Below are 15028 nucleotides of genomic sequence, written 5' to 3'. Positions count from 1 at the left end.
TTATGAAAAAACATTCACTACAGTGTAGTCATTTTTCTTTTCCAAGACAAGGTTCCTTTTCAGGGTCTTTGTACCTGTAAAATGATGAGAAATGATGAAAATCTTTTTAGCAAATACCTGGTTGTATGGGATTGTTTCTTAAAGAGGTCTTACAATTAACATGGTTTAGATAATAATTCATATAGGTCAATATTTAACACAACCTGTGACAGATTTAGTAAGAGGGGGCATATTGGTGTTGTTTTGTAGACTGTCTTGCAGCATTTGCTGCCAAGCAGTGACACCTTGTGGAAATTCTGTAAAAATACATGCACTGCTTCTTTGTTGCTCAAAAATGCAATTTATTTATTCATACAGGAATCCATGTATATGTGCAGGCCCGGACTGGCAACTGTAGGTTCTGGCAAATGCCAAAGAGGCTGCCATAAGATGCCATAGTCACTATTTAATGGGCTGTTGGGGAGCTCATTGGGCCTCTCTGTTCTTGTAATGCCAGGGCCTATTTTTTCTCCCAGTCCAGACCTGTATACGTGCATCATAAAGCCAATAAAAACGAACAAATACAATCAATAAGGGCAACTAGAAGTTAAATAAGAGTTGAAGATTAAAATTGGAAGGAAGTGAGGAGAAATTTATTGTCAACGTGCCCAGAACGGGACCGAAACGCTGACAATAAATTTTCTTTTCTAAACTGCATTATGAAGTCATGGAGTGCGTCAATCTTGGGGAACTACTACAATATATTTGACAGAACCCAGGCATGAAGAGAACGCTTGACTGGAGTGCACCACAGCTGGAATTTATATATATATATATTATATATATATATATATATATATATATATATATATATATATAAATAATAGTCCTGTAAGTACCTGCACTCTTTCCTTCACAATCCAAGATGGGTGCTTGGTCAAACGTGGTAGGTAGATTTCAAGGCCTTTATCAAGGATCTTGATAAAGGCCCCAATGTGGGCCGAAATGTTGGACACAAGAGTGATGTTAGAATAAAGAAAATCTTGATAAAAACTTTTGGAGTGCTGGTCCATATTGAAATATATATATAAATATATATATATATATATATATATATATACACACACATCATCAGTATATAATATTGCTCAGGATGAAATCGGTTATGTTCTTAAAAGAATGGAGTCATAAGGGTTGCATTTGTCTAGTTACTTTGTCTAGTGAAAGAAAATGTAATTTTGTAAATGTAACTGTGCTCTGGTGTCTTTCACTCCCTTGTTGCTTGCTGCACTGTTGGGTTTGACTGCATGCCCCTTTGAAAAAATTCACTAATCAGCTCCCCTCTGTTCAAAACTCACAGTTCTTCTTCTTTACAGGTCTGTTAATCTCAGAATCAGCAAGACATTGTTGCAAATGGAGTCTTGGATGAAGGAAAATGTTCTGTAGCCGAGACGCCCCACTGATGATCCCTGTGCTTTTAAGTCTTAAAAAGGAAGTGACAGTAAAATGTATAATTTATATAGCAGAACAATTGCATATGGATCTGTGTAACCAGCTTCCTAGGAATCATGGGCTTTTTTCACAGAGATTATGCATTGCTTTATGGGCTTCATCATATCCCATATCAATATTTAGGTGGGAATCCACATCTGATCCCTGTATATCCTCCATTAAGCCAAAGGGACTTGCCCCAGTTCCATAGGCAATCAGCATACAAAAGGTTTATATCAAAAGATATATGTCCCAAGGCTTTTCTATAGTTAAAACAAAATATTTATTTAAGTTACATTAAAATTACTATACATACTGACCCCACATGGTCCACCTTATGTTTCGTACCCTCCGGCACTTAGTCATAGGTGTCTCTAAGTGCCGGAGGGTACGAAACGCGTAAGGTGGACCATGTGGGGTCAGTATGTATCATAATTTTAATGTAATTTAAATAAATATTTTGTTTTAACTATTGAAAAGCCTTGGGACATATATCTTTTGATATAAACCTTTTGTCTTCATCATGTCCCACACCTGTATCCAACATCTGCCTAGGAGATTTCTGTTGTCCATGCCCCCACATTCCCTCACTGCCTATGCAAGTACAAAGTACTTCTCCAATGAACTCCTTGTTATTGCAACAATCACTTACTCCTAGAGATTTCTGTCACCTTATATCTATTTAACACCTTCACTGAATTCACTTTCAAGCTACAACACCACTTTTTCAGCTACATTTAAAGAAGAAGACTTAAAATGACAAGTGAGACATCTCATCCATTGCTATATTCTATATAGAATGGATTGCATGGCAAACAGTGGCTGTAAACAGGCAATATAATAATTTGTAGATTTCCTTCTCATAGAATACCTAGTTGTTGGGATTTTAGGTTAAAAAAAATCTCTGCATTTCTACGAACAGGTATCCAGAACTCAGGCCTAGAATGGAAATATGTTTATTCTGAAAAATGCCAGAGGGACTGCTGTAGGATACCATAGACAGTCACTATTAATTGGCTGATTGGGGGGCTGGTTGAGCCTCTGTGCTCTTGAAATGCCATGGCCTATTCTGAATCCTAGTCCGGACCTTCCAAACATAATAGCTTTAGTGTGAATGAAGCTGTACATCTGCATTAACTATGAAAAATACAAATTTGTCCACTAATAGATTAAAATAAAATAGACCAGGCCAATAGTGATGTGTGGGTCGACCCGAAAACCTGCAAGTTGACCACCAGTTGGGTGGGTTTGGGTTGAAATTTGGCCAACCATTGTGGGTTAGGGTTGGGTGTGGGTCAGTTTGGGGAAGTGTACTCCTTTACAGCTCCTGAAGATTCTCTTGGAACCAGAGGCACATGCAGAATACAATACGGAACAGGAAGATGCAGGTATGGCTTGGGAGTAGGTCCTACAATAACAACATTTTGTGGGTGTTATGTTATGTTTGGGTGTGGGTTAAGGTTTTTTGGGTTACAGTTGGGCGCAGTTTTAGTTTTTCATGACCAAAGAACCAAAAAAGGACGGCACTCCGGTAAAAGTCATGTTTATTGCAAAAGCCTATGATTAAGGAAATGACTCCCGAAACGCGTAAGGCTGTAGAAATCCGCAGGACACTGCAATAAACCTGTCTGCAGGTTAACTTTTACCGGAGTGCCGTCCTTTTTTTGTTCTTTGGATATGTGACAGTGGGGACGCTGTGGACAGAGCACCAGGCTAGTCGTATGAGAGCAGCTATGGGAATGTGAGTTTGGCGTGGTGCCTTTTGTTTTTTTGTTTTTAGTTTTTCATGACCTGCACATCACTACAGGCTAACATTGGTGGCCTCAGTTGATGATATATTAACATGATTTGGGAAAAAAACATATTCCATTGAAAGAATAAGGTATATTGAGATTGAGAATAAGGTATATCTGACTTGAAAGTAAGGAGAAAATATGCAGTTTCAAAAATTCTGAGCACATTTTATGGTACATTCATATTTGCATATTTGTTGTTATGCACAGGCTTTACAAGACTTGTAACTACCTAAATTAATTGAATCCAGAAGATTCACAGTTTTGTTCTAGAACACTAATGCTGCTTTGCGTTTTATTGCTCATTCAATTTCTGGCATGCTTTAATTAACATCCATAGAGATTGGATTCTGGTATTGAAATTTAAACTAATACGCAATTACAAGACATCTACATGACAAATGGTTACAAACATTGCAGGCTTTTGCAGTAGGATGATACGTTGTTTACCAGTAAATGAGAAGGAAAAAAAGAAATTGTTACTTTAGGTTTGCACAACTGCCTTCTCACTTCTGGGTCTCTATATCAGAAACATATGGGGTCCAGAAGAGTTGTGTACCAATTTAAACAAATCAACTATTGACTTAATCAACTATTACATATTGCATCTCCTTCCAAATGGTAATGAGTTGCCTGCTTGAACCAGTTAAGCTGGCCATAGACACACAAATCCTATCATACGAGTCGAGGATTCGTACGATTTTCGGATCGTGTGTGAAGTGTGCCGACATCTTTCGTCCGGCGGAGATCTGATTAATTTAGAATTCAATTGCTTCATCATATATTTTACACAGTGACTACGTTTTACCAGCAACTTACTTGCCGGGTTCAAAGTAGATTTCCCAAACTTTGTTCCCCTTTTATTGGCCACCAGTGGACAAACAATCCCTGTTTTGTTTAAAGGGGAAGTCATTTTTAGTAGCTTAAGGCACAAAATGTTCTAATGTCCTTAATATATTGGTAATGGGTTAAGTGCAGAAGAGGATCTCTTGTATTTGTCCCTGTGAATTTTGTGGTCACAGCCTCATTGCACCCCCACTTAATGTTTTTAAAAATTAGTGGTGAGCACAACTTTCCCTTGTTTGTTATAGTTTATTCAGGAGCAGTGACCAGCTCCATGTTGTAGCTCCCATCCTTTCCAGCTATAGTCAGGTGCAACCAAGTTTGGGGTGCAAACAAGTTTGGGGGTTTTACTTTGAAAGCAGCAAGTAAATTGCAAGTAAAACTTAGAGGGGACTTGCATAGAGAATAATAAACTGAAGGTTCACACGGTTTTGCAGATGAACAAAAGAACAACTCTATTTGATCAAACATGCAAATCTGTACTGTTTCCAGTGCTGTCTCTAAGTCCTGGCACTGATGCAGATCTGGCAGCTCAGCCCTTCTGAGGCACAAGGAATCCAGGTACTAAATAGACAGTAAACAAAAGAACAAATGGTGTAAATTATAAAAAAACATTTAAAAAATGTTATTCATTAAAATACTACTCCCAACTGTGATTTTAAAAAAACATTTCAGGGAAATAGCCTTTTCCCCAGTATGCAGGAAACAAGCACCTGGAACATGTTACATTGTATGTAAGTATGTATTAATTAGCATACTTATCAGCAAATGTAACCAATATGTCTTGGTAGAATAGGTCAACTTACCAATGTTGGGGCCCAAAACTGAATTTTGCTATGGGGCTATCTGTTGGTTAGGGGAATCACAGTTTTCACTGCAGACCTCCAAACATTTTGGAAATAAAAAGAGGGACAAAAAATTTGGCGCGGTAGCGGGGTGACTTTTTTTTGACCACTCACATTTTTTGGCCATACCCCCTAATTACCATGTTCATTTTACAAAATTTTGCAGGTTATGAAAGTTTAAACATATGGTTTAAATTTAAACATATGGTTTAAACTGTGGTTTTTTTTCAGTTATTAGTTTTCCAAATAAAGGTGAATTGCTGTGAGTCTAACTTCTCCCAAGGGACCCGTTATCTTATATTGTTACAATTACTTATTTGCTTATCTCAAAATTGTTACAAAGTATCTTATCTGAACCTTGTGGCTGTTCTTGGCTTTCTGCCAAAAGCCAATTAAGTTAGAAACATTATTATCTTTAACATGCTCATGTATTGAGCACCTTGTTCTTAATCTCTGTCAGAGTTTCGAACCACTTCTGTGAGAAATGCAGCTGTCATGAGCATGTTTTTTTCAGGCACATAATAATAATCTGTAGATTTTGGAAAATGAAGGGGGGCTGCTGTAGGATACCATAAACCTAGTGCTGTCCAACCACACCCATTTAAACCACAAAAACTTTTAAGAACATGTCCACATTAATGGTGGTATCACACAAAAAATAAAACAAATGGTTGGTGCTCACTGCATGTACTGTATATCACGCATCACTCATTTGTGAAAAATGTAAGTCCTACCCTTAAATATACCATAAACATGCCCTTAAATCCATATGCCACCTCCCTCTCCCCCGTGGATAACACTGCACCTACCCCACCAGAACATGATTAAACATGATTAAACATCTTAGGGACCCTAAAAACTATTTCCAAATGCTAACAAACCTCCAGAACAAACCCTACCAGGCTAACATGTCAAAGGGTACAGAGTAGGACAGGCAGTGTGTAGCACACCCAGGGAGCATAGGGCAGGCAGAATGGGACACACGAGGCATAGGGCAGGCAGAGTATGGCACGCACAGGGAGCATAGAGCAGGCAGAGTATGGCACACACAGGGAGCATAGGGAAAGCAGAGTATGGCACACACAGCAAGCACAGGGCAGGCAAAGTATGGCACACACAGGTAGCATAGGGCAGGCAGAGTATGGCACACACAGGGAACATAGGATAGGCAGATTATGACACACAGGGATCATAGGGAAGGCAGAGCATGGCACACACAGGGAGCATAGGGAAGGCAGAGCATGGCACACAAAGGGAGTATAGGGAAGGCAGAGTATGGCACACAAAGGGAGCATAGGGCAGGCAGAGTATGGCACTCACAAGGAGCATAGGGAAAACAGAATACAGCAGGAGACCGGGAAACATATCAGGACTATTCCTACTGTGCTACATACAGTGACAGAATGCTGATGCCCCTCCAGCAGTTTGTATGTGGGTAGTTTCAGTCTGGGTCTGAGAGTGAACAGTTCAGGTCTTTAGAGGTGTGAACAGTAGAGGTGTTACATGTGTGAACAATGTAGGAGCTTTCTGTCTGAATTTGAGGTGTCTCAGTACTGAGACCTTTTAAAGCTTATACAGGTAAGAAATCACAGCATACAGACTTTCATGTGGTGGGCCACACAAGGGGGAGGGGTTGCGGGCTGCCAGCTGGACAGCCCTGTCACAATCTAATGGGCCTGTTTAGGGCTATTTGGACCTCTTTATACTTTATACTACTCTTTATACCAAGGACTATTTTGAATCTTAGTCTGGACATCTCTGGAGTGCTGTATAAGTCTGGGTATGAAATATCTCAGGATGATATGCCAGGAGAATAGCTGCCTGAATATGTAATGCTAGCTGTAAAGTGTGCTGGAGGATAAAAAATTATCATGACGTTAAACTATGGCACACAATCATATTCTTGTCCATGTGTCCGATGGATTGGAGAAAGGCCCTATTCTTAGTTCTTCACAATAATTCCCTATTCCCTAATGCAAACATTTTATGTTAGACAGGAATGGCCTATATGCAGAGACTGAAAGGGGTTTTTCACCTATGAGTTAACTATTAGTATGGTGTAGAGCAGTGTTGTCCAACTTCTGTGGTACAGAGGGCTGTCATTTTTTTGTCCTATGAAGTGGAGGGCCCTTAATGGAAGCCAGTGTTAACCATGCCTCTTTTACAACACACCCATTTAAACCACACCTATGTTATCACAAGAGTGTCCACATTAATGGTGGTAACACACCAAAAAAAAACAGATGGTTGGTGCTCACTGCAGGGATATCACTCATATGTGAAAAATGTAAGTTATACCCTTAAATATACCATAAACATACCCCTTAAATCTATATGCTGCCTTCTCCCCTGTGGCTAACACAGCACCCCCAGCACATGATTTAACACCTTAGGGGCTCCAACAACATTTTTCACATGCTAACAAACTCTACCTGGCTCATGTCCCACAGGCTACAGAGTAGGGCAGACAGAATATGGCACACCCAGGGAGCACAGGGCAGGCAGAGTGTGGCACACACAGGGGGCATAAGGTAAGCAGAGTATGGAACACACAAGGAGCATAGGGCAGGCATAGTATCACACACACACATGGGGCATAGGGCAAACAAAATATGGCACACTTAAGGGGCATAGGCCAGGTTGAGAATGGCACACACAGGGAGCATAGGGCAGGCAGAATAGAGCAGGAGACAGGGAAACCTATCAGGCAGGGCCGCTTCTGCCATGAGGCAAGGTGAGACCCTTGCCTCAGGCAGCAGGGTGCGGCCAGTTACAAGGGGCGGCATAAAGCTTTAACCCGGAACTTCGGCTCCACTAATGCAGAGAGCGCCATTGCTCTCAATGCACTAGTGATACTGCCCCCTTAGACTGCATAAATTGCATAAATTGCACTAGCTATTACCAGTTAAATCCCAGGCATTGAAGATGATATAAATATCCTCTAATCCAGGGCAGGCTCTGTGGATGGTGGGAACTGTAGTTCAGTTGCCAGTGATAGCATTCTGTTATATGATACTTATTTGGCTGTCACACTACACTTATAATCAGAATGTGGGTCAGATGCAATTGCCTCTGGTACAAAGAATTTGGAAGGAATGACATTTCCAGGAACTGCAGGTTATATGTACGATTTTATATTGTGAGTGGAATATTTATATCTGTCCCAATGCAAACCTCCTACTGTGCACGAGACCTTGTAAAACCATTGTGCTTCTTCAGGTTTCTAGAAAATCACTGTGCCACAGTAGTACTGAACATGCAGCAGCAACTAAAGAAAAATGTATTTTGCATTTGAAAAGCCCTTCTTCTTGAGAAACAAGCAGCAATAGGAAACTGAAGGGAAAAAGATATTATAGACATTATATTTAGAAGTCCCTTCTCTAGAGTTACATATCAGAATACAGATACATTGCAATCTTGCAAAATGCAGCTGTTCCTAAGCAAGTGGCAGGTGCTAATCTGAGTACAGGAGCTGAGGCCAGCACTTCAACCTGACCATCTGTCTGCAGTTGTATCAAGTCGGAAGGAATACAAAATACTGTGTGTGGATGGGCAAAATCTTCTGAAACTTCCCATTATTTGGATTTCTTATTTCCTCATTTCCATTCAATATAGCAAGGAGAATGAAATTTAATATTGTTATCTATGTATTTGCATTTATAAAGTTGGATATAAATAACATATTAATACCTGTAGCTGAAACAATGTAGAGGTTCTCCCCAGACAACAACGGCTACATGACACTATTACATGACACATTTGATGCCCAAAAATTCCAAATTTTTGTGATCGTTGCCCGAAATACACGAAATCTTCGGATTATTGCACGAAACCCATTGCAGATCAGGATATTTTCTCCCATTACAAAAAGTTTTTAAAGATCTTATTTTCCGCACACTGTAGATTGCTTCATGTAATATATTAATCAAAATTAATAAATCCTCAGAGAACCCAAAAATTGTTGATTTGATTTTTTGAGGTTTTTTAATTCCAAGTACAAAAACAGTGAAAAATGCTATACAAATATCAATTTAATAAATACAATTAATTATACCACAATTCATGTATATATAGCACCATATAAGGTTTGCACCATATTTTTAAAAGAATAATTTAGCTGCTAATCTTTGATTATGCAGATAATGAGGCTTGGAGGAGACGTTTAAAAACGCATCATTTGGATCAGCATTCCTTGTTTGTCAAATTGACTTATGTCCATGGTATTAACCTGCTTAAGTAAAAGTCACAATGAAGCGCTTGTTAGAGGTTTTAAACATTGTATGCAGGACATATTCACTTCGTTGCTGATAATAAGAAACAATGTAGCAGAGTGTGGAAATATATTCAAAACACTTGCAGCCGTATATACGAAGAGCTGTGCCTTTTGAAATACTGCGCTGAAAATCCAGATAGATAAGTAGTATGACCGGCTCACATAAATTTCAGGTAGTAAGTATAGGGTTGACTGTCAGTCGGCTACACGCCAAGCATACATTACCACCTTATCGGTGTAGTCTCTGTGGCGGTTACGTTGCTTGCAGAGCTGTCCTGGCTTGCACTTCCAGAGCCGATCTGAAGAGCCAAAGATCCCAGTCACTCCTCGTTCCACGTATCTGATTTCCAGATTGTTAAATGTGCTCAAATGATGGCATTTCTCTCCTCCACATGGCCAATGCGCGTTTCACCTTGAGCGGCTTGGTCAGGGCTTAATGTTGTCATATTTGCTCGCCTCTTATAGCCCTTCTTGTGGTGAAAATTTACAAAAAAGGGTTAAATTTACAATTAACCCTACTGTTGCTGTTTTTTCATATAGTGCTACACAATGGTGCCATTCATTTTTGTACATATATACATACATTTAAATCATATTCCTCACATTTTAACATTTTATTTATTTGTTAACATGTATTTTTATCATTGTTTTCTGGTTCACAACTCGAGTGGTTCTATCATGCCTATTATTAGTTTTATAGTTTCTTAAGGTTATTCCTAACAATTAAAGAATTAAATTATTAAACATTTGCAAATATCACAAAAAAACTCCAAATTTACTATCATCATTTAAACCATTAGGCCAAAGTGTGTTTAATTCATACATCCACCTTAATTCCTTTTGAAGCAGTTTTTTATCAATTTCTCCTCCCCGGATCCCCAGGGAAACGTGTTCAATTCCAAACATCTTTAGATTTTTTAATTCTCCACCATGCACGTTTCTAAAATGTCTTGCCACCGAGCTTTTTTGTACATTACAATTAATATCACTGATATGTTCCAGGATACGTCTACCCAAAGGCCTAAATGTTTTCCCAACATATCGCATAGGACAATTACATTCTATGACGTACACCACAGCAGTGGTTTGGCAGTTTATAAAGTTATTTATCTTATAGATTTTTTTATTTTTTAAATGGGTAAAATCCCTACATTTTTTTACATATTTGCAGCATTTACAATGCCCGCATTTGTGCATCCCTTTTTCCGGTTCTAGTAGCCATGTTAAGGCTTTTCCATGACTACTGTTAACAAAATGACTACTAGTTAGCTTGTCCTTTAAAGATGGCGCTCTTCTTGCGGTCATTCTAGGAAAAGGACTTAAAAAGCTTTTTAACTCAGGATCAGCTAGTAAAATATCCCAATTTCTTTTTAACACCTGCTGGATATCATACCATTGACTGTTATACTCTGTTATAAATCTCATCTCTGAACTTGTTTGTTTTTGTTTATTTTTGAAAATTAATTCTGTTCGATTTGATGTTTTGGCCTTTTGATACCCTCTACTTATTGTCTGCTTGCTATAACCCCTATTTGTCAGTCTCTGCGTTAGTTCTTCAGCTTGCTGATCAAAATCAAAATCTTGAGTACAATTTCGCCGTACTCGCAGAAACTGACCAATAGGGATTCCTCTTATCAATGATTGGGGATGGTGGCTTTCGGCTCTCAGTAAAGTGTTTGTAGCTGTTTCTTTTCTACATGTTCGAGTACTTAGTACTCCATTGTTTTTAAAAATCATCAAATCCAAAAAAGCTATTTCTTGCCTATGATAATTTAATGTTAATTTAATATTTTTGTCATTATTATTTAGCTTTTCCACTAATTGAAGTAGCTGTTGCTGCTCACCTTCCCATAATATCAAAATATCATCCACGTAACGCAACCAGAGGAGCACGTGCGGTCCTGCCCATTCGTCATACTACTTATCTATCTGGATTTTCAGCGCAGTATTTCAAAAGGCACAGCTCTTCGTATATACGGCTGCAAGTGTTTTGAATATATTTCCACACTCTGCTACATTGTTTCTTATTATCAGCAACGAAGTGAATATGTCCTGCATACAATGTTTAAAACCTCTAACAAGCGCTTCATTGTGACTTTTACTTAAGCAGGTTAATACCATGGACATAAGTCAATTTGACAAACAAGGAATGCTGATCCAAATGATGCGTTTTTAAACGTCTCCTCCAAGCCTCATTATCTGCATAATCAAAGATTAGCAGCTAAATTATTCTTTTAAAAATATGGTGCAAACCTTATATGGTGCTATACATACATGAATTGTGGTATAATTAATTGTATTTATTAAATTGATATTTGTATAGCATTTTTCACTGTTTTTGTACTTGGAATTAAAAAACCTCAAAAAATCAAATCAACAATTTTTGGGTTCTCTGAGGATTTATTAATTTTGATTAATATATTACATGAAGCAATCTACAGTGTGCGGAAAATAAGATCTTTAAAAACTTTTTGTTGTTGCAACTAATTATATCTATCTTACGCACCGCCGTACATGGCTTTGTAAGCTTCTATAATTCTAAATAGTAGTGTGCGCTGCCGACATATATACAACTATCTTCTCCCATTGACTTCTACATAAACTCGGCAGGTCTGAGTTGGAGTACTTTTTTATTCTGACTTTTAACACCCTCTGAGTTTAATAAATTCCAAAAAATTCGTTTTTTTCCACTAAAAATGCAGGTTTTCATAGTAAAACATTTTTAGTTTTTCTAGTATTTGGCATTCAGACATTAATATATAACCCCTTAGATTTTCTGCAGTTATTTAACATTTCAATAATTTCATAATTGTAGCACACCTGTGGTTGGGTGTAAAGGAAATACCTTGTGGTTAAGGGGGCAAGCGGGTACGCCCGCAGTGGTCCCGGCGGGGATGCCCACCTCATACGAGGATGGGGCGTGGCAGGTGCCCCCACTTGCTCCCCTAGATCACCAGGCATTTCCTTGACAGTGGGTCTGAGAAAAGTGCAAGTAGTGTGACTCGATGACAGTGTACCCTGAATACCCTTAGGCTGTGGGCAACTCCCAATAGTGTATAGTGGCCCCTTTAAGCACCTTACCCTCAAGTGGATCCTGGGTGTCTCCTGGTGCACAGGTCAACCAGTTTGGGAATAACAGCAGTCCAGGGGTTGCTTCAAACAGATCAACTTCTTTATTGAACAGGCAAGTTGTGGAACTGTTCACAGCAATTGTTCAATATAGTATAGTAATATCTTCCAGTACATTAACATGAATCAATGGAAAACCTTCACACTTTAAGATATTGCAAATAAATGCTTCTCGGGTGTAATGCAACCTGTCTTGGTGATTTTCCCCAGCACTAGGGATCTCACAAGGTATCTTGGTCCATGGCAGTTTCTCTGCTCCTGAGCTCACCCACTTGTGTCCCTGTCTTGTGGCTTGATCCCCACAAGGGTGCTAACTGCAACTACTCTCATCGTTGGAGAAAGCTGCTCACTAAATACCTGCCTCTAACTTTCACTCCTAGGGGGAAATTCACTAACGGGCTAAAAATTTGCCAGCGACTGCTTCAGGGGCAACTTCGCCCAGAAAATGCTAATTCACTTAGTTGCGAAGTTTTGTCGCTGGCGCCGAACACTTGCGAAGTTGCGCTAGCCCACAGTATAGTTTAGGTGCCATATGTTATCAAATGTAGGGGGGAAGGAGGGTACCCAAAAAAAAAATTACGATCTTTTTCAGCCTATCACCCTGTAAAAAGGAAAAGACGCCAGTGTTTTTTGGGACTTAGAAAAAATGTAAACTGTTTTTGGACCAAGTCCTATCTACTCTATTTTATTTCACCTAGTCTGAGATGGCGAAGGCAAGTCTGGCAATAGAGGTAAAGTTCCGTAAAAACAAAAACATAGTAAATTTGCTTAGTAATGCTCTTTCGCCAGAGCAAAAATACGCCTGGCGTTTGAGTGCGAAGTTGCATTAGAGTCTATATCCTTCGCTAGCGTAATCACACCAGCGCCTGTTAGTAAATTGACAAAGTGCTGAAATGACGCCACAATGACGAATTTTCGCCAGCGTTAGCCACTTCGCCCTTTAGTAAATTTGCCTCTAGAGCGACTATTACACAAACTTCTGCTGTGACTGCTCAGACCCATTCCTGTACCCACCTCCCCACAAGGTGGGATCTAGGAAGAGAGCCCTGAGCAGGTGTGTTCTCACTTTTAAACACTGCCATCTACTTGGCAAAACCATAAACTACAATGGACCCAGGAAAAGCTGCCTGGGTGAATCAGAGGACCACTTAGGGTAAAACATATACCTAAGGGTATCTACATAATTATAATAATAGTAATAAAAATAATACAAAAAGCCCTGGGTACACATTAAGCTAGATAAGAGACAACTGCAGGGAAATTAACATAATGTAGTAAACTTTTATATGCTCTGCACCCTGCTGTGGATTGGGTTTTTAAGGTTCAGAATGCAACCATGGGCGACGTCATAAGTATATGGTTCCCAAGTGCCTTGCATCCCCGGCTTACCTGCATTGCTAAAAAATTAAATATTGTAAAGACACAGCTCTGTCTATTCACTGTTCAATGTAACTAGAAAGTATGTATCCCGCTTGTTTGAGTGTGAGCACAAAGCCTCATGCAAGATGGAGAGATGAACCATAGTATATAAAATGGTAGTGTTTTAATATGAGATTATCCAGTGGCTATTGCTGTGTACAGGTATGGGACCTGTTATCCAGAATGTTTGGGACCTGGAGCTTTCCAAATAAGGGATCTTTCTGTTATTTGGACCAACATACCACCACCAGTCTACTAAAATGATTTAACATTGAATAAACTTAATAGGATTATTTTGCCATCAATATGGATTCATGTCGTTTAGTTCCCATCAAGTACAATGGGCTATTCTCTTTTTACAGAAAAAAATACATACTTTTCCAAAAATGGCAATTATGTGCTTAATGGTATGGTATGTGGCCTTACCCAATTCAGGGTATTAGAAAAATATATTTTTAAAAAAGGACTTAATTTATATTAAACTATTTTTATTTATGGGCTTTTTACGTGACATATAATTGTAAAGACCTTCATTATTACCCTTTAAATGAGGCACCTATGGTTGACTGTCTCAAAAAACAACTCCTTATAAAATCTGTAAAATGGTATTGCTTGTTTTTAAAACTCCATATAAAATCTGTAAAATGGTATTGCTTGTTTTTATAAACTATTTTTATTTATGGGCTTTTTACGTGACATATAATTGTAAAGACCTTCATTATTACCCTTTAAATGAGGCACCTATGGTTGACTGTCTCAAAAAACAACTCCTTATAAAATCTGTAAAATGGTATTGCTTGTTTTTAAAACTCCATATAAAATCTGTAAAATGGTATTGCTTGTTTTTATAAACTATTTTTATTTATGGGCTTTTTACGTGACATATAATTGTAAAGACCTTCATTATTACCCTTTAAATGAGGCACCTATGGTTGACTGTCTCAAAAAACAACTCCTTATAAAATCTGTAAAATGGTATTGCTTGTTTTTAAAACTCCATATAAAATCTGTAAAATGGTATTGCTTGTTTTTATAAACTATTTTTATTTATGGGCTTTTTACGTGACATATAATTGTAAAGACCTTCATTATTACCCTTTAAATGAGGCACCTATGGTTGACTGTCTCAAAAAACAACTCCTTATAAAATCTGTAAAATGGTATTGCTTGTTTTTAGAAGGTAGGTGAAGCAAAAACACTTAGCACTTCTGGCTTCCCGCTCTACCTCACCAGTAACAGCTTTCTCACTGTCACTT

Source organism: Xenopus laevis, chromosome 1S (assembly GCF_017654675.1).
Source record: "Xenopus laevis strain J_2021 chromosome 1S, Xenopus_laevis_v10.1, whole genome shotgun sequence".
NCBI classification, from domain to species: domain Eukaryota; kingdom Metazoa; phylum Chordata; class Amphibia; order Anura; family Pipidae; genus Xenopus; species Xenopus laevis.
This window is presented reverse-complemented; position numbering follows the sequence as displayed.